General features: G+C 45.9%; 1 long non-coding RNA gene across 2 annotated transcripts; it reads left to right on the top strand.

Annotated features, from left to right (window-relative positions):
• Window positions 1-1,419: 1,419 nt before the first annotated feature.
• On the top strand, window positions 1,420-12,634 carry LOC309523819. 2 transcript variants are annotated; one of them, XR_014215637.1, is made up of 4 exons: window positions 1,420-1,596; window positions 2,696-2,875; window positions 7,215-7,331; window positions 11,388-12,634. It is a non-coding gene; the product is annotated as an uncharacterized lncRNA (long non-coding RNA). The 2 variants fall into 2 exon arrangements; XR_014215638.1 differs by lacking the exon at window positions 11,388-12,634 and having other exon boundaries at window positions 1,423-1,596; window positions 7,215-7,479.
• Window positions 12,635-19,121: the final 6,487 nt, after the last annotated feature.

The following is a 19,121-nucleotide window of genomic DNA, read 5'->3' as shown; positions in this document are numbered from 1 at the left end:
TTGAGAGGGGGCAATTTTAAGGCAGGAGGAAGGGGTACATAACCCTTTCCCCACCTGTCATGTCTTCATCCCCCCCATTTTCATGTATGTTTAAATACACATTTTGAACCCCTTTAGCTCAACCCACTTCCGGAAAACAGCTTTCAGGGAGGTCATCTCTTCCACTTCCTGCTCTCCCACTCCTAAACTTTGGTTTAAATACACATTTAGAACCTCTGCAGGGGTAACAGATGCTTTGGGGAAGGGGTGATCCAGAGCGATTCCACAGCAGGGAGAGAAGCGGGTTACACACTCCCCCCTCTCCTATGTCATTTGCTGTTTAAGAGTCCTTTACCAATCCTATTTATTAGGGGGGGGGAGAGCAGCAAGGTCACTTAGGTTGCAAACCTACCCTGCACTTTCCTGCAAGTAAAGCTTCATTGTTTACTTCTGAGTAGACCATGATCAAACCAGTTGGGACCTTCAGACCCAAGCAAGAATTTGAGAACCTGGAGTCTCCGATCCAATAAAATCCAACACTCTTCTTTGAGTCCCCCCCACCCCGTCTCCCTCTTTCCTCTCTCCTCTGCTCCAGAAAAAGTGGAAAGTAATTCCTCCAGAAAGTAGGAGTCTTGCATGAAACACCCCCCATAGTGGTAATGGGGAGAGGATTAGCCCGCTTTGGGGAATGAAAAGTCAACTGTTGACTCCACCCCCCCCATAAAAAATAATCTGGATCTCTTTCGCAAACTTGAGTTGTGTGATAACCCCCCTTCCTTCCTGTATGGAGTTGGCGGGAGGGGTTTTTCTCTGTGTGTGTGTGTGTGGGGGGGGTATTGGCTCAGCGCCCTTCATTGTCTTTGCAAAACAACACCCCCATTTTATTTCCTTTCTCTCCCTATTCCCAGGGCTTGCATGCACTTTCTGCATCTCCCCCTCCCTCCAACACACACCTATTTTTCTATGCCCCCCCCCCAACAGCGCCTTCAATAATTAATCGCCTGGATAAATAATAGATGCCGTGTTTGCTTGGGTGTTTTCTATTCCAACCCCCCCCCCGCGTTTCTCCACCCGCTATTTATTTAGGCTTGCAAGCCCTTCCAGCGGAGCCAACCCCGTTACAAAGCAACAACCCCTTTACTTCCGAGTAGACTCACTTCACTTACACACACACACACTGCATGCAGACAGACGCATATATAATATTCTCCTTTGCAGCCTCCTTCATTAAGGGTAGCAATGGTATTTTATTTTTGCAGGGGTAGGGGGAGGTTTAAGGAGGGCGGGGGGTGGAGGGAGAAGGAAAAGTGCAGCTGAAAAGCATTCCGGGGAGATAAAGGGCTGGTTTGATGTGCGTTCATGTGGAGGAGCCTTTTCTCCCCTCCCTCCCGCTTCTCTTCTTCCCCTTCCCGGAGAGAAGGTTGGCGCCAGTAGTCTGGAACTAGGCTGACAAGCTTTTGAGTTATAGAAAAAACGGAGGAGGGGGGGTGGAAGGAGACGGAGGACGAGAAGGGGGAGAGAGGCAGGCAGGCAGGCAGCTGGTGTGTGGATTACTTCAAGGGAGAGAGCAGGAATAAACACAAACACACTCGCAGAGCTGGGGACGCGAAGGGAGAGGTCAGGATTCGAACCCGCGGAGGAGGAGGATTTATGCAGGGTTTTTAAATAAAAAAATAAACAATTAGGGCTATCAATGGCTATTAACCATGATACCTAGGCTCTGCCTCCAAGGTTAAAGGCAGCAATTTTTCCGAATAACAATTGCCGTAAGCCATAAGAGGGGAGAGGTGTCACACTCAGGTCCTGCTTAAGTTATTATTATTTATTGAATTTATATACCGCCATATACCTAGAGGTCTCAGAGCGGTCCACAGTGCAAATGAACCTCAGGCATCAGTTTCTGCAGGCATCAGATTGGCCGCCATGATAACAGGATCCTAGACTAGATGGGCCACTGGCCTGATCCAGCGGGCTCTTCTTACGTTCTTCGGGTTTGGGGAAGGGGGCGTGGCATAGTGGGTAGAGTATCTGCATACAGATTGTTCCAGGTTCAGCCCCCCAAATAGGGCTGGGAGAGAGACCCGCTTTCAAAACCCTGGAGAGCTGCTGCCTCTCAGTGCAAATAATATAGTGGTACCTCGGGTTACATACGCTTCAGGTTACATACGCTTCAGGTTACAGACTCCGCTAACCCAGAAATATTACCTCAGTTAAGAACTTTGCTTCAGGATGAGAACAGAAATCGTGCTCCGGCGGCGGCGCAGCAGCAGCAGGAGGCCCCATTAGCTAAAGTGGTGCTTCAGTTTATGAACAGTTTCAGGTTAAGAACGGACCTCCAGAACGAATTAAGTACTTAACCTGAGGTACCATTGTACTGCGCTAGGTGGACTGATGGATCTAACTGAGTATGAGGCAGTTTCTTACTTAAGTCACCCCTTTATTTTGTACCATGGGGTCTGGAACCTTGTATTATTTTGGAGGAAGGTCCATTCATTTCTATGGATTGCATTCAACTACATCCTCCTCACAGTGGACCCATTTAAATAAATGGGCCTAAAGTAGTCATGACCATTAACTTCAATGGGTCACCTCCAGCATTGAATACCACCCTATGATCTTTCCAGGTTGGGGCTTATTATGGGGTCAGTGCTTCTCATGCACAGAAATTATTCACCATCCTGTATTTTGTCTACCCCGCTCCTCTCTGTTAAACCAGATTTAAACTTTCCTGATGGGGGAATCCAACAAATGAAAGAACACCAGCACAACCACCATGTTTTTCACAGAGCAGACCCTGGGAACTGCATTTTGTTGAGGGTGCTGGAATGGTAGCTCTCTCTCTTGAGGCGCAAACTGCAGTCCCCAGGATTTTGGGGAGCAGGAATGTGCTTTAAAGGTAAGATGTCTATGCAGCTTGTATGACCCCCCAAAGCTGCATCCTACAACTCGTTTGCAAGATTGTGACAACCTATTTGCTGTATTAAAAAATCGCCACAACCACTCCTAGTCTGCAAGCACCTTTGAATTGGCTCCATGGGATTTTTTTGAGGGGAGGGGGGTGAATCAAAATACTGAAAGCGAGGAGAGCAGGCTAGTTTCTCGCAAAACAAATTACAGTAAGAATATGGCCTATGTATTTTGCCTCATATCTCAGCTTCTATAAATCCTGTAAATTTTCACTCTCTGTATATATGAAATATGGGGATGGGGGTTCATTGCAGGTGCAGAAAATACTCCCTTTGCCTTACCTTGTCTGAGGCCTAACCTCTTGGTTAGACACACTTTGGTTTGAACCCTCAGCTGTTATATTTTTTTAGACCCATTTACTGGGGAGGACTCAGTGGGCTTATCTGGGTGCCCACAGGGATTTTTCCAGGGATGGGGTGGAGTGGTGAGAGTGCTGAATATCAGGATTCGAACCCCCACTAGGCCATGAAGCTCACTTGGCGAGACCTTGGGCAGAGCCATAGATGAGGTAATTTTGTGCCCCTGGCAGAACCGTCCAGATTGCGCCCCCTAGCCACGGACAAATTAGCTCTTCTTTCTGCCTCTCCTCCAATCCCCTCCCCTCCACCCATTCAATTCACCCTCTATTTAAAACCATTTCTTATGAGGCAATAATCAATATTTATATTTATGGACATATTTTTAGCTGATTTTGTGCCCCCAATCACCTGCGCCCCTGGCTGGGGCCCACCTTACCACCCCCTATCTACGGCCCTGACCTTCAGCCTTTTTTCATGCTAACCTACCACACAGGGTGATTGTGGGAATTAAATGAGGGCAATAACCACATATGCCACAATGAGCGCCTTGGGAGAAAAAGAAGGGATATACATTCTGTAAATAAAATAAAACAACACATACATTAAATAATAAATAAATGTAAACTATGGAAAGGGCTAATTTCTCTCACAACAAATGAGATTGCTGTCTGCACATTTTGCCTCATACCTCAGCTTCTACAAATGCTAGAAACCTACCTCTTTAAAAAAGGAGAGAGGAGCTGGGGTTTATGATTTATTTGGGGCGGGGGACTGCTACCTCCTGCCCTCTCCTGGAAACTCACACATGTGGGGTGTGTGAGCCACACTGGGATGTGTGGAAGAACATTTCCAGAAAAGTCATGAAAATTTTCGAAAGAGAAAGAAACAAAGTTGTGTGCTTTTCTGTCCTCCTTAAAACACACACACACAGCCTGAGGTTGCAGGCTTGGAAAAGAGCTGGCTTCACAGGGACTCTTGGCTGAGGTTCAGCCGAGCCATCCCGGGAGGACATTCCTTTCTACTGAACACGGCTGTTCCCCTCTCTCTGCCTCTTCCCTCCCTCACAGAAAACCTTCCCAAACTGAGCAGGCTTGGCTCCCTCCATCGCAGTCCAGCTGCTTGCCTCCCACACCTCCAAAAGCTTGCCCCGGCTTCATCTGCAGAACAGCCCACTAGATTTAAAAGCCCTGCTTGGCTTCTGGGCAAGAAGTGGTTGAGTCCCTTTGTGCTGGGGCTCTAGAAGGGACTGTACCACTTGGAGCTTGCTGGAGGAAGGTTCACCTTTATAAACACCCCCAAACAATCATTCATTTTAATTTTTTTTATTTATTTCACAAAATTTATATACCGCTTTATGGTAGAAAACAAACAATAATCTTTTGAAAGCTAATTTGGTGTGGTGGTTAGAGCACCAGGCTAGGACTTGGGAGTTTGAATTTCCTCACTTGGCTATGAAGGTCAGTGGGGGTCATTCGCTCGCTCTGCCTAACCTGCTTTGCTGGGTTGTTGTGGGGATTAAATGATGAGGAGGAGAGTCTCTGGAGCTCCATAGAGGGGGATATAAATTGAATAAATAAATGTCTCAAAACAGTTCACAAAAAAATAAAACAATAGAATTATTTAGTAAAAACAATTAAAACCAGTCATGAACTAAATACACACCAGCATTCTAAATATCTGAGTAGGCAACAATGACTGTAAATCACACCAACTCATTGCAAATAGAAAGCTAGCAGGAAAGGGAATAAGATAGGGTCTACATCACTCTTCAACTCCTGGGCCAGGACCTCAGTACAGCCTGATTGAAGTGAGTGGCAATGATTTAAAAATATGGAAATCTCTCACACAGGAGACAGTTATGGCCCCCAGCTTAGATGGCTTTAAAAGTGGATTGGCTGAGGGCTACTAGCCACAATGTCAACACTCTACTTCCATGGTTGGAGACAGCAATGTTTCTGAATACTAGTTGCTGGAAACTACAAGAGGGGAGAGTGCTCCTGTGCTTGGGTCCTGCTTGCAGCCCTCTTTGGCCTGATCCAGCAACCATTCTCTTCTTATGGTCTTACATTTCAATTGAATATGGGTCCTGCATTTGAAGTGATTGAAGAATACAGGGTTGGAGAATCTTCCTGCCTTTCTGACATGTGCTAGCTTTCTACTAGCAGGGAGTTTTGTTGTTTGTTTGGGTCCAAGAGGGAACATTAAAAATTGTCGCCGTCCCCACCAGCTAGAAAGGGTATAGTCCACCTTATCACTTAGGTCTCTACCAATAACCTCATCCTACTGGATGTGTAGTGCAGGCTTAAGAAGTCTGCAGTCATAATAGCTGTGGAGGCTAATCTGTGATCCTCCAGCCCTCATCACCCTGGCTGGGGATGATGGCAGTTGGAGCCCAAAAATATCTGGAGGCCAAAGGATAGCTACCTATCACCTAGATGCTTAGTTGGGATAAACCCCATTGGGACGCGAGTGGCGCTGTGGGTTAAATCACAGAGCCTAGGACTTGCTGATCAGAAGGTCAGCGGTTTGAATCCCTGCGACGGGGTGAGCTCCCGTTCCTCAGTCCCTCTCCTGCCAACCTAGCAGTTCGAAAGCCCGTCAAAGTGCAAGTAGATAAATAGGTACCGCTATGGTGGGAAGGTAAAAGGCGTTTCTGTGTGCTGCTCTGGTTTGCCAGAAGCGGCTTAGTCATGCTGGCCACATGACCTGGAAGTTGTATGCCGGCTCCCTCGGCCAATAAAGCGAGATGAGTGCCGCAACCCCAGAGTCAGCCACGACCGGACCTAATGGTCAGGGGTCCCTTTACCTTTACCTTTTACTATTGGGCTTTCTTCTAAGAAACCATGCATGGGATTGTATTGAGGTGGCAAACTGGCCAAAAGGGGGCATTATTCACCCCCTTCTTCAGCCAAAGGTTTCCAGAGCACTTACAGATCTGGGGAAAGAACAAGCATGCAATCTTAAAAGACAAGGCACAAAGGGAAAAGAGATTTAGGAGGGAGGAGGAACTAAGCAAACTTGGACACGAGTTATTAGCTACAAGTTCTTCTAATGGCCAGCAGGGGTGAGGAAGTTTAAGGAGAGGAGCACCTTTCAGCTGCTCTGAAAGAGGGACAACAATATGAATTTTTCTCTTCTTTCTTTGCTGTAGCCTCATGAAACGGCTGGCAAACATTCAGCTGAACAGATTTTGGAAGGGTGCAAGCACAGAGACAGCTTCAGCTTTACAGGAACATCATGCAACTTCCCTCTCCCAATCTTGGGTTGCCAAACTTCCTAGATCCCTGTGGGCGCATCTGGGTTTTGGACTGAGAGCCAGGGGTGCCGCCCCTTGTGGTCCTGCTCTTCTGATCAGCCACAATGAGAGAAAAATGATTTACCTTTGCTTGATTGTAATAAAGCCTCTAAACACATTATGATAAATATTAAAATTATCTATCAAAAGTGGTTAAAAATAATTTAGTCATTTAGAAATAATTAAAACCAACCGTTAAAAAGATTAAAACTTGTCAACATCTTTCAGCTTGGCAGCACCTATACTTTGGAACTCCCTGCCTATTGATATAAGGCAGGTGCCTTCACAGTACTCTTTTCAGCACCAGCTAAGAACATTTTTGTTTAGGCAAGCCTGCACAGGTGCTTAGAAAGTTGATGTGAGTTTTAATCTGCTTCTAGCCTCTTGCTACTTTAACTTTTTGAATTTAAAACATTATGACCGTTCATTTTCCTTATTCATAATTTTATTGCATAACTGTTTTTTGCAAGTTGCTTTGAGGGTTTTGATTTTTGGGTGGGTTGTGTTGTTGTTTTTTGTTTTGTTACCATCAAGCAATGTGTTTATACATTTTATGAAATCCATAAATAAAATAAATAACATCAACAGTGAGTGCAGCTGCCTAATGTCAACAAGCACTGAGTTTCAAAGAATAGGTGCCACCGGACCAAATTTCCCCCTCTTTCTCTCTCCAGGTTAATTTCAGCTCAGTCCACCTGGAAGAATGATCTGTGGGTGGCTGGTTCAAGACCTGTTGGTACTCAAGGCAGAAAATCCAAATGGTGGTTTCCTCTCTGCACAGAAATTAACAGGTGGTATGATCCACCAGGAAGTTATCCTGCACAGCACGTGTGATGAAGCAGAGATAGGCAGGAATGATGGGCTGCCACTAATTTTGCAATGGGTACCATGTTATCCCTGTATCCCCACTGCCGCTTTTATTCTTATCCTTACCTGAAGGTTTGTTGCCCATCAAAAGAATCAGGCACAGTATAAGACAGGATCGGGGCAGGTTATGGAGAGGGGGCCCAGTGGCATATGTGCGGGGACCAGTTTTGCTTCTCATTTTTCTTTTCTTACATTCTGCTCTCCACATTTCCATGTCAGTTTGCAATTTTTCTCTAAGCCCATGTGAAAATTTTTCAGCATTTCAGTGTGAATTTCTCCTACTATAAAGATCTTTGTATGGCGTTTTTGCCTAATAGGCACATTTCCCCCTCAATGCTGATTTTCCGTAAGAAGAACGTAAGAAGAGCGCTTCTGAATCAGGCCAAAGGCCCTTCTAGCCCAGCATCCTGTTCTCACAGTGGCCAGTCAGAAGCATCTTCTGGGAATTCAGGGAGTTCAAGGCTACCAATGGCTGCTCACCAGGATGGCTATGCTTTGCCTCTACAGCTGGAGGCAGCAGCACTTCTGAATACTGAATTTGCTGAAAACCACAGGAACGGAGAGTTGCTCTTGTGCTCAAATCCTGCTAGTGAATTTCACTTTGGGGCATCTGGCTGGCCACTGTGAAAAGAGGATTCTGCACTAGATGGACTAGTGGTTCTTACATTATTCCAAGCAAATTTCTCCCATCTATTCCATCCCCCTCTTTCCCACATGGTCCCGTCTGCTTTCTGTCTTCTTCCTTCTGGATTCCAGTTCAGCTAGGAGAATTTCTTAAAATGATTTCCAGAATTAGGGCACGGGCGTTCTGCCTCATCTTTCCGTTCCATCTGTTCATTTGCATCTTCTTCTTTTTTTAAATCCTCTGGGTTACCAAAGCATGCGTGCGCATTGATACCACACTGGAAGGGGGAAAGGAAGGCGGTCTTGATGTGATTTTATTGCACACAGGGCTGCTTTCAGACTCTTTCCTGCCTTTGTTTTTATAGGGTTTCAGCAAGGCATGTCTGGTCTCCTGCATGTTGGTAAAGAGCATGAGTAAAAGAGGCAGAAGGAAGGGACTCTAACCTGTACAGTACTCTGTACAAAATTCAGAATATTTGAAAATGAAATAACATAGGTTACCAAATGCAGGGCTGGGTAGACATCAGGTCTACTCAGGATTCCCTGTTATGATGTTCACATCATAAAACACATATAAATCACATGGATCCACCCCCACAAAAAATGAATATTGGGAACTGTAGTTTACCACTCCCACAGTGCTACAATTCCCAGCACCCTTAACAGACTACAGGATTCTTTGAGGGAAATTTTATTTATTTATTTTCTTATTTATTTCATAAAATTTATACATCGTTTGGTGTTTTTTTAAAGCATCCTCAAAGCAGTTTACAAAAAATATATAGCAATAAAAGTATCAATATGAAAAAAATTAAACAATGATTTAATACTTTCAAAAAGCTAAAATAACAGTAGGTTAAAAAAGATTGAAACTCGTATCAGTTTTCTAAACATCTGGGCAGGCAGCCTAAACAGGCGCTGAAAAGAGTATAGTGAAGGCACTTGCCTGGTGTCAACAGGCAGGGAGTTCCAAAGTGTAGGAGCTGCCGCACCAAAATATCAGTTTCTGACAAATTTAAAACTCCAAAGTGGAGGTTTGAGGTTTCACATTTTCCTCATGATAAACGAGTGACAAAGAACAGCCCTGGGCTCATTTGGGAGGAAGGGCGGGATATACATTTGAAAAGATGGCTGTAGCTCAGTGGTAGGACATCTGCTTTGCATGCAGAAGGTCCCATGTTTAATCCCAGATGGCATCTCCATGTAAGTCTGGGAGAAAACCCTGTCTGAATGTCCAGAGAGCTGTTGCCAGTCAGAGCAGACAATATTGAGCTAGATAGACCAATGTCTGATTCAGCAAAGGACAGCTCCTTATTTAAATCATACTTTTATTTAGAAACAATGTGGACTAGAATCTTATTTTATTTTGGAGGAGGGGCCATAGTTCTGACTCTGAAACCCTGGAGAACCACTGTCAGTCAGTGTAGACAATAGTAAGCTAAATGGACCAGTGGTCTGACTCAGGATAATGTGACTGCCTCTGTTTCTATTTAATACAGTATTTTATTCAGGAACATGAGGACTAGAATCTTACTTCAGTTTTAGAGGAAAGGGTGAATGTCAGTCGTAGAGCATCTGTCTTGCATGATGAAGGTCCAGGGTTCCATACCCAGTGACATCTCCCAAGTAGGGCAGGTCTGAAACCCTGGAGAGCTGCTGCCAGCCAGTTTGAACAACACCAAGCTGACATCACAGTTTGAGAAGTATGTTCACAAGCTGGAATGTGTGCAGCCAAGATGACAAAGGGTCTGGAAACCAAACCTTATGAGGAACGGTAGAAGGATTTGGGCATGTTTAGCCAAGAGAAGAGATGAAGAAGAGTTTGGATTTGATATCCCGCTTTATCACTGCCCTAAGGAGTCTCAAAGTGGCTAACATTATCCTTTCCCTTCCTCCCCCACAACAAACACTCTGTGAGGTGAGTGGGGCTGAGAGACTTTAAAGAAGTGTGACTGGCCCAAGGTCACCCAGCAGCTGCATGTGGAGGAGCGGAGACGCGAACCCGGTTCACCAGATTATGAGACTACCGCTCTTAACCACTACACCACACTGAAGGCTTAGAGGTGCCATCATAACCATCTTCAAGTAACTGAAGGGCTCCCACATGGAAGATGGAGCAAGCTTGTTTTCTGCTGCTCCAGAGGGTAGCACCAGAACCAATGGATTCAAATGACAGGAAAGGAGGTTCTGACTAAGCTGTAAGTGCCTTTTGACTGTTGAACGGGCTCCCTCAGAAAGTGGCAGGCTCTGCTTCATTGGCGGGGCTATTGGCATGTTCTTTTTCTTACTTTTAAGGTATTTTGTGCTTTTTATTATCTTGTATTTTTATGTTTTGAACCATCCTGGAATCTATGGATGAAGGGCAGTATACAAATTTAATAAATAATAAAATAAAAGTAAGTTGAGGTTGGATAGCCATCTGTCATGGATTTTTTATCTGTGATTCCCGCATCACAGGAGGGTTGGACAGGATGACCCTTGAGGTCCTTTCCCACTCTACAATTCTATGATTTTATGTGTCAGGGAATCAGTGCAGATAGAATAGCAGTCTGAGCCGATACACAACACCTCCCTGTTCCCCGGATACAAACTACCACAACCGGCTCCCCCTTGAACTGCTCCCCATCACTGCACTTCTCCTGTAAGGCACGTCCCCCAGGGAACCGTAGATTGAATCCAGCGCTCTCTATTCATAGGAGCTTGGAGATTCTCCACGCAGGGCCTCCGTGGCAGATGAGCGAGGGGTTGCTTGCCACACAGATTGTTGCAATCGGATTCCCCTGGTGGTGGGTCAGTAATTTTGAAGAACTCTGCTCTGACACATCGCAGGGAAGTGGTAAGGTCTCCCAGCACAGCCTCTCCTGGCTCAAAGGCCAGCTTTCACGTAGGACTGTTCTGTTTTGTTTTAGAGGAAGGTGGCAACGATCTCTCTTCCTCGCACCAGCTCACCATTTGTCTGACTACAGACATCAAAACATTTAAACATTTAAACACTCTAAGAAGAGACCAGGCAACATTCATTTCACCAAGACTTGATGTGGGATCAAATCTTCTCAAAAAAATTGCCATGATAGGTCCTGCCATGTTTCCATTGAAAATACAATAATGCTAGAAAAATGCAACCTGTGCTGCTGTTAGAAGTAGTACGATTCATGCAACATGTTGGCAACTAATATACACACAATAATTACCAAAATAATTATGCATTCTTTATCAATCTTCTGAGAAAAATACATAAACTTATGCAAAGCTACAGAGACTTGCGAACTACCCAACCTGAGATGAACTTATAATGTCTGATTTCAATGGATTTTTCAAGTGCTTAACTCAGTCTTTTGTTTTCTTTATCTTTTTAGGTATGTTCATGAAGATACCAACAAAAGATAAGTTCGATGTTGTTCACAATACCGAGAGATGCTAGTGAAGTTGTAGATGGATGTTAATAAAGTTGTAGACAGGGTGCTGGCATTTTGCACCTGTTTCACCCTGGCAGTCCAAGTAATCAAGATCTTAAGCCAAGAAATATATTCTCTATGAAATTGAATATCAATATACATCTCAAGGCTTTGAGATTAGACCACTGAAGAAGCCCGGAAAACTACCTTGGGAGTGTGCTACCTGCAAGCCCCAGTAAAAGGGCCCCATCGGGGGTGAACAGCGGCTTCTTGATTACTTGTGTGTATATTAGTCACCAACGTGTTGCATGAATCGTACTACATGTTTCCATTGAAAGCATGGAAGTAGCCCTGTGGTTTTAATTTCCAGAGTGGACAACTGTGCTGGTCTGTTGCAATGCAGAGAAGCTTGAAAATTACTATGTTCATTGGGGCATAAGTCAATTTCCTCTTTCTTGGGAAAAGTTTTGGTTAGTTCAATAATAGGGTATCTACTCTGCATGCAGAAGGTCTCAGGTTCAACCTGTAGGTTCTCCTGGTAGGGCAGGGAATATCCCCTACTCAAAACCCCCTACAAATCTGCTGTTAGTCCATGTAGGACCGCTAGTCTGACTCTGCAGTATACAGTAGCTTCCCATGTTCTTGTTTAAATCGGCTTTAAATTCAGAACAAAGAGAACTGGAATCTTACTTCATTCATAGGGGAAGGGTTGTCGCTCCTTGGCAGAGTGCCGCCTGCCTTGCATGTGGAATGTGAACTCTTTATTAGTTGTCTGGTCTTTATGTCCTGCACAGCCAGAAACATGCCAAAGCACAGTTTTCACATTTTGCACTTACCACTTGAGGAGAGGATACTTTAATACCCACCTTCAGCTATTGTGTGGTAGCATTTGCAGAAATGCTAGGGAGTACCTGATCTCAGATGAACCTGTGTCACGAAAGAAGCCTCCTGGTTGCTAGGGGAAAAGGGCAAACTGCAGAGGTTCCAAAGACTACTAGAAAATAAGACAGAAGCAATACTGAAGAGGAGGAGAGAAAGAAGCACTTTAGAACTCCTGGATTCCTATTGCCTGATGTGCAAATTACTCACTTATTAATCACAGCTCATTGGCGAATAACTGTGACACATGGAAGCAGGTCGGCTCATTTCACAAAAGTCACTTAGGAGCATAGTGTTGTTTTTTTGTTCTGTATTTGGTTTAAAAGTATAAAATAAAATAAAGGTATAAAAAAAAGAAAAAGGAGTGTTACCTGCATTCCTAGATCCAGTTTTAGGGCAAGTACTCTTTGGTGAGAGAGCCCCAGCCGAGATTTAAAATCGCAAAATATGCAGCAAATAAAACGTGGAAATATAGGCTGTTATACCTTTAAAATATCCATTTCTAAGTTGCTTCCAAAGTTCCCCTCTTCCCTTAGCATAGAAAGAGACCACACATTTGGTTTAAAATGGGTTACTTAAAAAAACTTCAAAGGTCATGTGCTTTTCCATGCAGCAGCAAGAAAAGTCAAGCAGTTTACTTAGGTTCTTCCAAAATGATAAAATCAGGGGCACTGACTTGCCCCCCCACATTGCAGGGGTGCATCATGTTACATGTCATGTGATTTGTCTCCTCCCCACCTAGCACATGAGCTGGGATATGTGGGTGTGCTGCTGCTGTGATGCTGGCGCTTGCATGCTGGGTGGGGAATGGAGAACATGCAGCTGGGCTCCACGTTTGGTCTCCTCCTCCCCGTGTGACATTGGGCAGGGAGGAGGAGACAAAGCAGGCTGCAGGATTTGGGGAGAGCCCAGCCCCCACCCTGAAAAATGGGAGAGGGAGGCTAAAGACCTCTCAGTCCCCACCACTTGGCACACCTGGATAAAATGTTTCTAAATTATTTGTATAGAAACACAAAGATGACTTGCTTAAGCCACACGGTGTAACCTTGGAGCATGCAGCTTAGGCCTCACATGGTAGAAGTGAGAGAAAAAGGTTTGGTAACCCTTCCTCCCAAGGTAAGAGGGAGAGACCTAGCAAATTCCGTCAGGACAGCTTACTCTATGGTCTTAACCCCTTCGTTCATTAGAGTGAAGCATATTGGTTATATGAAGCTGGATATCCTACCCATACTGGCATATTCTGAATCATCATTGAATTGTAGAATTGGAAGTGACTCCAAAGATAATCTTGTCCAACTCCCTGCAACTAAATCACAACTAAAGAATCCCTGACAGGTGGGCATCCAACCTCTGCTTAAAAACCTCCAATGAAGGAGAGCCTATCACCTTCTGAGGGAGTCCATTGTCAAACAGCTCTTCCCATCAGAATCCATTGGTTCAGGTCCTGCCCTCTGGAGTAGCAGAAAACAAGCTTGCTCCCTCTTCCATGTGCCCTTCATTTATTTGAAAATGACTGCCATATCACCTCTCGGTCTTCTCTTCTCCAGGCTAAAGATACCCTTCTCCTTCAACCATTCCTTACAAGGCTTGATTTCCAGTCCCCTTATCATCTTGGTTGTCCTCCTCTGCACATGTTCCAGCCTGTCAGAACTGGACACAGGACTCTAACTGTAGTCTGACCAAGGCAGAATAGAGCAGTACTATGACTTCCCTTGAGTTGCTTCCTAGTTTTCTTTTTTGGGGGGAGGGGGTGGGTGGGTTTAAGAGGCTTGCTTAAAAAAGAAATAAAAACCTTCTGCCTGGACACACAAATTGGATGCCTTAATGGGTGCAGGGTTGGTGACCCCTGAATAAACCTTCTAAATAAAAAATAAATATATATAGTAAGAATCCTGGGATAAGACTCATCCATGTGTTCTTGTTGATCATCAAATTTCTTGGTAAAACTGACATGAAGAATTAAAAGCCAGTCATAAACCCCACAAAACCTAAATCTAAATCCATATTAATCTATACAGCAAACAGAGAGAGCTGAGTCCAACTAAATTCTACACAGAGTAGATCCATTGAATTAATGACAACTCTCAGAGCGCCTTAACAATCAATCCCAGAAAACTCTGAGGGGAATGAAGTGTGGGGTGGGTGGGTGTCCCCTAACAACTTTCAGCATCCTTGACAAACCACACCTCCCATGATTCTTTGGGGGAAGCCACAATTATTTAAAATGGTAGAAAACTGCTTTAAATGTATACTACTGAGGAGGCAGTGATGGCCACCAACTTGGATGGTTTTAAAAGAGGATTAGACAAATTTGTGGAGGAGAGGGCTATTGATGGCTACTAGCCACAAGGGCTATTCTCTGCCTCCACCATGGAAGCAATTAATAATTCTGAATACCAGTTACTGGAAACTTTGGGTTTGGGTCCTTCCCGTCGGCTTCTCATTGGGGCATCTGGTTGTCCACTATGAGAAGAGAATGTTGAACTAGATGGGCCACTGGACTGATCCAGCTGGCCTCATCTCACGTTCCTAATAAAACAGATGACTGGAGTGGTCAAAATCTTGTGTGACACCTTGTGGCCTAGCCACAACCAGTCTGTTATCCTTAGAATACCTGCAGTGCTCTTCTTTGATGAAACCAGAGACACTGGCAGCATCTTTACAGTCAAAGCAATGCTGTTGGTCCTTGCTGGGAGAGCGTTGCCTCAGTGCGAAGGCACAAACAGTCTTAGCACATGATTTGCTAATGCTCCACTCCTAGGTCCTGGAGAACAAGAGCAAGAATGGAGGGAGGGTTGGTGGGGGAACCCTCTCCACCCCACAGCCTGCCTCACCTTTTCATATTCTAATGGCCCTCCGCATGCGCCTCCCCCCCCCCCATCCTTGATTTGTGAGCTCTCTCTGAGACTCCTGCTGGGAAATCTCTCCATCAGAGGCACACGCCATCCCTCAGTAAATTACGCTGAGATATAATGAAGGAGGAGAAATCAGTGACTTGGTGATGGGGACTCCCCGGGGGACCTTAATTCAAATATTTGCAGAGCTGCTTTCATGGAGGGGGGCATAAGGGGGGAAGAGTGGCGGGGCGCCTCCTTGCAGGCCTTTTCAGGTGCTCAGCAGAGGGGAAAAACAGAGGGCACGATTAGGGGATGGAGAGACATCACAACCCCACAGCAGTGCCTGGGGTACCAACTCCCCCTTGAATCTGGCCTGACTCTCTAGCCCAGGGTGGTCCAACTTATACCAAGTGGGCCGCAAGAGTACTTTGACATGGAATCTGTGGGCTGCACATTGCCTCATGGTAGCACAGGGGAGCATGGCCAAAATTTAAAGTCTCGCCAGCCCTCACGCTGCCTTCCCAAAACTCACTAAGCAAGGCACTGCTTAGCACTAAGCAAGGCACTGCTTAGCACTAAGCAAGGCACTGGGCTTGGGGAAGGGTCCCAGAGCACTCCCACCTTCTTCCCAAAGTTGGGAAAGTGCTCACTAGGCTTTGGGAAGGAGGAAGGAAGACTCCAGGACCCTGTCTGAGCCCGTATGCTTCCTTCCCAAAGCCCAGTGCCTTGCTTATCTGGCTTGGGGAAGGCAGCATGAGGGCTGCAGGGAGGGCATCAAATGTTGCCAAGTGCCACCAAGAAAGGCCTTGTTGGTCACATGTGGCCCTTGGGCTGCATGTTGCAACACCCTGCTCTAGCCATTACACCGCACTGTTCCTTGAGTCCCTGTCAGGGAAAATGGTGGGGTATAAATATAGTAGTAGTAGTAGCAGTAGTAGTAGTAGTAGTAGTAATAGATAAGCTAGCTTACTACATGAAGGGACTTTAAAAAAGAAGAATAAACTTGCAGGGAAGGTTTGAAATACACGATCCATGCATGTGTGCAGTCTGGTGGCTCATTCTGTAATAGTTCATCTGGCACCTACAAAGAAAAAAATTTAAAATGCCCCCAAAGTGTTAGGAACTTCTGTTTTCTCAAACAACAAAAGCTGAGACAATCAGGCTGCCATGTTTCAAACTAGATCTCCAATCCTGCTTGGTGAAGGGATTTTTAAAAAGATGCTAATGATGCAACAGTTCCATGCTTGCAAAGTCTTTCTCTCTCCCTCTCTCTCCTGATTTCGTGTCTGTTTTGTCTTCAGCATCCCCCTTCTTCTGAAACCACGCCAGGGATAGCATCTGAATGCAGCTTTGTGAAACCGCCGGAGCCTGGGGCTCAGGTGCCCTGTGCTTTGGGTGCAGCTGCTTGTGGTAACACTGCATTGGGCAAGACGTGCTGTTGCCATGCCGATGGGGGCACTGCCGTGCATCTGCTGCTCACCAGCGCAAGGGCCTGGGCAGGCATTGGCAGCAGGGGGTGGGATACATATATCCAGCAGGCACTTTGGGTAGGAGGTGAGGGGTTGTTTGCAGCCACAAGGGCAGACAGTGTGATTTCTTTGGGGATGGGTTTCTAAAGGGACCCTGAAAAGACAGGAAGACAAAAGTAACAAGGAGGAAGACAAATGCACATTCATACCAGATGCGGGTGGAGCTATGGGTTAAACCACAGAGCCTAGGACTTGCTGATCAGAACGTCGGCGGTTCGAATCCCCGCGACGGGGTGAGCTCCGTTGCTCGGTCCCTGCTCCTGCTCGGAACCTAGCAGTTCAAAAGCACATCAAAGTGCCGTTAGATAAATAGGTACCGCTCCGGCGGGAAGGAAAACGGCATTTCTGTGCGCTGCTCTGGTTCGCCAGAAGCGGCTTAGTCATGCTGGCCACATGACCATCTGTACGCCGGCTCCCTCAGCCAGTAAAGCGAGATGAGCGCCACAACCCCAGAGTTGGTCACAACTGGACCTAATGGTCAGGGGTCCCTTTACCTTTACCTTTTACCAAACATTTAAAGCAATATCATACCATTTTAAAAAGCACAGCTACCCACCCCCACCCCACCCCAAAATCTAGAAGCTGTGGTTGTTAAGAGTCCTGAGACCCCAGTTCTTCCAGGGCTCCAATTCCCAGAGTGAGGGAGGACGATAGTTCAGTGGCAGGGTGCCTGCCTTGCACGAAGAAGAAGAAGAAGAAGAAGAAGAAGAAGAAGAAGAAGAAGAAGAAGAAGAAGAAAAGTTTGGATTTGATATCTCACTTTATTACTACCCGAAGGAGTCTCAAAGCGACTAACATTCTCCTTTCCCTTCCTCCCCCACAACAAACACTCTGTGAGGTGAGTGGGGCTGAGAGACTTCAGAGAAGTGTGACTGGCCCAAGGTCACCCAGCAGCTGCATGTGGAGGAGCGGGGAAGCGAACCCGGTTCACCAGATTACGAGTCTACCACTCTTAACCACTACACAACACTGGCTCTTAGAAGGTCCGAGGTTCAATCCCTGGCATCTCCAGGTAGAGTTGGGAGAGCCTTCCTGCCTGACATCCCAGAGAGTCGCTGCCAGTCAGCATAGAGAGTACTGGGCTAGATTGACCAATGGTCTTATTTGGTCTTATAAGGCAGCTACCTGCATTCCTAATCAATCCCTCTTCCCAGAGAACACTGGGAATTAGCAAAATAAGGGGCCTCCCATCAAGTCACAGCACCTTTAGCAAACTACAGCTCCTAGGATTCTTTGGAGGAAGCCATTATTGTCACAGTGCTTTAAATGGATGGTGTTAATGTGGCCTCTTTTTCATTAGGGACCGTACCAACCCTACTTTGTACTCTTATAGAGAATACAATACATTGTAATTTGGGGCCTGATACATCATTTGGGAGTAGCCCTGATCCAACACATGATGATCTGGGGCTGAGCCAACCTGATATGGGTCCCAAATTGACCTGGAGGCATTGTAAAGTCAGGCAGATGGAGGGAAAAAATGGCTACCTTAGGCTGCCTGCATGTCTTCTTCCCAGTCATCCTTCTCTGGCAGTTGGCCCCTTTTTGTCAGCCCTGGATTGATCCAGTTCAATCCAACCCAACTAGGGGCAATCCAGGGCTGCTTTAACACTATCCAGCAGATTCTCAGCTTGGCCTGAATTGATTTAAGGTCAGGGATTCATGCACAGAACTATCAATGAGTTTCATGGTAACAGGTGCATGCAGAGCTTGCCTGAGGCCTGGTGTGGGAGTCTTGTCCATGAGATGTGCCATCATGGTGATGGCGTCTAATCTGATCTCACGCTACACCCTAGTACTGTCAGGGTCCACGGAATCCTATCCCTCCCACGGTGGCAGCCAAAAAAAGCAGATAAACGCAAAGAATCCTCACCACGTAATTTATTCAGTATTCAGAGAGAGGGAGACAAAGGAATGTGGTTCTTATTTCAGTGATGGCGTTGCTCCCAACCCCCTCCATCTGTCTTATCCTACATCATCCCTGCGCTGTCTGATCTGGGCTTTCTGCCTCTGAGCTTTCTGTTCTACTACCCTTAATGCACAACTGGTCCTGGGAGTGGGGGGCTCAGGAATGCTCTCTAAAGACACCAAGTCAGTCAGCTGTCTCTCCCCCGGTTGTTTCTTCTTCCTTCTGTTCCTCTTCCAATATTTCCCAGCTTTTCCCCTCTGCAGTCTCTGAACTATGTCCTTCTGCAAACCATTGTTCTAAATCTATACTGTCCTCCTGTTCTTGGGAAGGTTCAGGAGAAGGTGGGGCAGCCCCCACCTTTCCTCCTCAGTCCAGCCCTTGACAAGTACGCAGTAATGCAGGTCCCGATTTTACTACCCAATGCATACGGACAGGAATGATGTTTTGCCCATGGCTGTTTCGCCTATTAAGTCACCTAGCGGCTAGGAGGCATGGGGGATTTTAGAGGTCCATGGTGGGGTCCCAAACTAGGGTTGCCATA

Source organism: Podarcis vaucheri (genome assembly GCF_965113315.1).
Source record: "Podarcis vaucheri genome assembly, chromosome: Z".
NCBI lineage: Eukaryota > Metazoa > Chordata > Lepidosauria > Squamata > Lacertidae > Podarcis > Podarcis vaucheri.
This window is presented reverse-complemented; position numbering and strand designations above follow the sequence as displayed.